The sequence below is a fragment of the Piliocolobus tephrosceles genome, chromosome 18 (assembly GCF_002776525.5).
Source record: "Piliocolobus tephrosceles isolate RC106 chromosome 18, ASM277652v3, whole genome shotgun sequence".
NCBI classification, from domain to species: Eukaryota; Metazoa; Chordata; class Mammalia; order Primates; family Cercopithecidae; genus Piliocolobus; species Piliocolobus tephrosceles.
Genome location: NC_045451.1, coordinates 18,186,661 through 18,191,872, shown reverse-complemented (window position 1 = coordinate 18,191,872; position 5,212 = coordinate 18,186,661). Strand labels below are relative to the sequence as shown.

General features: G+C 42.5%; 1 pseudogene across 1 annotated transcript; it reads left to right on the top strand.

Moving 5' to 3' along the window:
* The first annotated feature begins 219 nt into the window (after positions 1 to 219).
* Positions 220 to 2,995, top strand: LOC111546850 (annotated as a pseudogene). Its single transcript, XR_002732948.3, has one exon. The product of XR_002732948.3 is annotated as a putative monooxygenase p33MONOX pseudogene (transcript).
* Positions 2,996 to 5,212: the final 2,217 nt, after the last annotated feature.

Here is a 5,212-nt window from a genome sequence, read left to right as displayed (position 1 = left end):
ATAAACGGTCTGGGCATAACAGAACAAAAAACCTGATGGGTTCAACAAAGGCCAAAACCAGTACCTTCAGGGTTCGACCTGACATTGAGAGCAAAGCTTCTAATCAAGCCAAAAATTTCCAGCTGAGGTCAAAGTCAGTTCAGTTTAAAAAATGTTAAGGAATGTTGTTGTTCCATTGTTTAGCATTCCAGTTTTTTTAATCATATAGTAAGGTAGGTAGTGCTGCCTAGTGGGTCCTGGGGACCTTCGAAATCACTGCCGCTCTCACCATGGCTTGGGTCCAGACTATGCCACAGCCTCTCGGGAGACGTGGACCCTCAGAACCTTTTTAGTGCCGGACTCCGGGCCGCAGGCAGTCTCGCGGCAGCAGGATAACAGAACCTCTGGATGGACTCTTCCTGGGAAGCTTTGCTAATTTGCAGCAGCTGGACCATGTTCCTCATTAACATGTGTCTGTCAGCTTAGTGGTCACATCATTTCACTGTGGTGGCAGGGACTCAGCTCGGAATTCTATATAGAAAAAGCACCTGGATCCCAGTCTTTCAATGGCTTCAAGACAACCAGAAGTGCCTGTTCTTGAGGCTAGTGGGCCTCTAGGCAAGATGTCCCTGCCCGTCAGGATATATCGCCGGGCACTCAGCTATGATGATATCCTCGAGGACCCTGCGCCCATGACTCCTCCTCCATCGGACATGGGCAGCGTCCCTTGGAAGCCAGTGATTCCAGAGCGCAAGTATCAGCACCTCGCCAAGGTGGAGGAAGGAGAGGCCAATCTACCCTCCTCTGCCATGACCCTGTCATCGGCCATTGACAGTGTGGACAAGGTCCCAGTGGTGAAGGCTAAAGCTACCCATGTCATCATGAATTCTCTGATCACAAAACAGACCCAGGAAAGCATTCAGCATTTTGAGCGACAGGCAGGGCTGAGAGATGCTGGCTACACACCTCACAAGGGCCTCACCACCGAGGAGACCAAGTACCTTCGAGTGGCCGAAGCACTCCATAAACTAAAGCTACAGAGTGGAGAGATAACAAAAGAAGAGAGGCAGCCTGCATCAGCCCAGTCCACCCCAAGCACCACTCCACATTCTTCACCTAAGCAGAGGCCCAGGGGCTGGTTCACTTCTGGTTCTTCCACAGCCTTACCTGGCCCAAATCCTAGCACCATGGACTCTGGAAGTGGGGATAAGGACAGAAACTTGTCAGATAAGTGGAGCCTCTTTGGACCGAGATCCCTTCAAAAGTATGATTCTGGAAGTTTTGCCACCCAGGCCTACCGAGGAGCCCAGAAGCCCTCTCCATTGGAACTGATCCGTGCTCAAACCAACCAAATGGCTGAAGATCCAGCAGCCTTGAAGCCGCCCAAGATGGACATCCCAGTGGTGGAAGGAAAGAAACCAACACCACGGGCCCATAACCTCAAACCCCGTGACTTGACTGTGCTCACACCCACTGGCTTCTAGAGCCCTTTCTTTCCAGGGATTCTGGTAAAGAAGGCTTCTTACACCCCACTCCCCTTTTACCTTGGCTTTGACATAGGAAAGGTATATTTAAAAACTTAATCAGCTGGGCGTGGTGGCTCATGCCTGTAATCCCAGCACTTTGGGAGGCCAAGGTAGGTGGATCACTTGAGGTGAGGAGTTCAAGACCAGCCTGGCCAACATGGTGAAACCACGTCTCTACTAAAAATATAAAAATTAGTCAGGTGTGGTGGTGGGCACCTGTAGTCCCAGCTACTTGGGAGGCTGAGGCAGAAGAACTGCCTGAACCCGGGAGGCGGAGGTTGTAGTGAGCTGAGATCACGCCATTACACTCCAGCCTGGGCGACAGAACGAGACTCCATCAAATAAATAAAGTAAAGAACCCATTAAATTGAGGCTAGAGCTGGAGATGTAATTGGTTTTTGAGAAACATTAGTACAAAGTTGGCCCTTGTATAGAAGAAGTCATTTTGTACTGCTTTAAAGTTAGACTAAATATTCTCAGCACTGGTATATGGGGACCTTATTACCTATTTTTTCATCATTTACCCTAGGTAAGAACTTTGATCACTGCTTACTAGGTAAAGAATGTTTGTGCTGTTCCAAAACCCAGACTTCTTGATTCCTTTACCACTATCTATGTGAGCACTGACCAATCATGGCTTAGAGGTGCTCATTGACTCACTGAGACGACTTTGGCCCTCTTGACGGCTGGTGCTGTGCTCCAGCCTTATCAGTTAGGGGACCCAAGATTTGTTTAGGACTTGGGTACAGGTAAAAGCCAGATTCGGCAGGGACCCCTCTTTCTAGGCTGAACCCTGAGTCCGCCTGCTTTTTGGCAGACCTAATGGATCACGGTCCTGCAGCCAGTTCTTCTTGTGGGGCCTCTTAGGCCAGTGCTGGGGGAGGCATGCTCCTCTCTCTATGCCACAGAACAAACACTACTCTAGCAGAGCCTTTCTTGCACTTTAAAGTGAGATTAATTTAGCTCTAATTTGGTTAAAAACTTCCTAAGACAAAATTCAGTCTACTAATTTGGTATAGGTAAATGGACATTAAACTTTAAAAAAGTAAAGGAGATGGTAGGTACAGTTAGATTATAGTCTTGAGGTTCATGTGAAGCCAATGGTGTTACCTTATTTTGATTTCCTTGTTCAGGTCAGGGCCTGGAACGCCTGTATGGGGAGGTGAATGAATGCAAAATTTTCTGTATGAAAGCATTTTTCACCAAAATGAGCCTCATCCCTTTATGCAACACATAACCTTACTGAGGGAGGGAAATAGGGAAGCCACCTTTTTATTTCTCCTGTGTACAAGTTCAGTTATTGTCTTGAACACTGTCTCAAGTACCTGTTTTTTGTTTTGGATAGTACCTTGTCTATATAAGAAGCTGGCCTTTCCATAGAGAGGCCCTGCAGTCTAAAATTATGAGAACAATTAATTTATTTGTGTCTTCTATTATGATTTCTTGTTTTGACAATAAAAATCCTTACTACTTTCTCAAAAAAAAAAAAATCATATAGTAAGTAACTAATTTCTACAGATATTGAAGACATTTAAGTAAAACCTAACTGAGCTCTTGTCTTGAAACCTATGCCACAGGATCAAGTAGTTTGGCTTGCAGATTTTGTACAAAATTAGTGTCAGAAGATACTTTGAATATGCTTTAAAACTAGCCTGTTCAAAGTCCAGAAGCTTCCATATCCAAAACACTCACTATGCCTTTGTAGAACATTTTTATCCATTTTTCAAAGAAATAAATGCTATCAGATATCAGAAGGATGATTCATCCTCAATAATGTAAATGTGATCAATCTTTGACTCCATCCCAGTAACTGGAAGATTAAACATATATGGTTCATCACTTTCTTTAGCACAGTAGAGATAATTTAAGGAAGAAGGATAATAATGGAGGCATGCAATACTTCTGTCAGACCGGAGAAGGGAATCAGGAGAGTGCTCAAAGACAGCTTAGAATAGTTTGCTCCCTTGATATCAATCACTGATGTCACTATGGAAAAAAAGAACAATCTTGATGTAAATCTGTCACCAAAAAGCATTGCCAAACATCCCCAACTTTGCTGCATTCACTGTGGATGAAAGAAGCCTCTTTAGAAACGGAATACAAGAAATTCCATTCTAAAAACAAGGTTTGAAACTAAAATATCTATTCCTGGTCTCAAATGTGCTACATCCCAGCTCTATTCAGCCATGAATCCCCAGTGTCTAGGCCAGCACTAATAGACATAAAATAAATGTTTATCAATAAATGAGTGAACTACTGATAGGCTAAATGCATCTAACTATGTGAAAGCAAACAACAGTTACACAATTATAAAGCAACTAACAAAAGCCTGGGATGTTTTTATTTCCAGTTGCCCTTACAGTTGCCCACTCTGGCTTTTCCTTTATATGCTAACTGTTCCAGTCATTAATTTCTCCTTCTGGAAACTGGGGCAAACCTATTGTATCAGAGATGCTCATGACCAAAACAAACAAATGACAACAACAACAACAACAAACCAAGTAAGCTCTGTTACTAAAACATAGCCAGAAACCTGGAAAGGCTTTTCAGCAGACAGAAAGCACAACTGCAGATGTGCCTGGATACCAAAATACTAAATCCTAAAAGAGTTTTTAAGTTTCTATTTTATTTATATGTATATATTATCTCTTTATATACTATGTGAGTATATATCACATATAGTCAAGTGTGTATATATATATATCATATAATACACAATATATATTTAGTTAAATATACATAGTTAAATGTAACTATATACCGTATATATATATATATATAAATTGTTTTCTACATAATCCCTAAATATGAGGTCCCACAAGAGTGTATCCAATGTCTTTGGAGATTAGAATTCCAGCAGGTCCACTCCCTGGATATACTACGCAGTTTCTTCAGCTCAGGTCTTGCCATTTCCTCACGGTTCTGCCAAGAAGTGACTCCTGCTCTTAGAACTCACAGATGGCTACCATTTACCCACTTTTATCTCCCTTCCTCTCCTACTACCCTCCAAAGAATACCCCTCTTGATCCTCCTTCTTAGAGATATGCAGCATCATTTCTTCAAAGAGCTTTGGCATCTAGAAAAATAAGAAGAGCCTTTGGTTTCAAGCAGTTTCTGCTTTCTATTCACTCACTTTAAGCTGTTCCTAAGGTAAGAAACTATAAGGTCTTGATACCTGTCTGAAAAGGTAGGAAGGAAAAATGTGGAGAGAAAAACAGAAATATTTCAATAGCAGTCACAACTTTTCTGCTTTCATTATCTCTAAAACAACACCCTAGCCCATGTTCACCAAAATTATTCATTCATTAATTCAACAAGCATTGATTAGGACCTTCCTGTGTACTCAGCACTTGGAGGAAGTGTTCCTTGTGGGTAATGCCAACATGGTTCCTGCTCTCTTATGAGTTTACTATCTAGTTACAGACAGAGACCAAATGACAGGTAAATGAAGACAGAGTAAAAGCGCTGAGATAGAGAACTCAGGGCGAAAGAGGGGACAGCAAATCCCAGGCATAGGGCCTGGAGCCAAAGAAGGTTTCCCAAATAAGTGACATCTAAGGAAAGCGTGAAGGAAGAGTGAGGATCGACCAGGAAAATGAAAGTGGGAGGAGAGAGAGAGGAAATGAAGGAAGGAAGATTTCATGTTTTGAAAAATAGCCTGTGCACACATTCAGAAAGTGAAAAAAAAAAAAAAAAAAAAAGCAGCC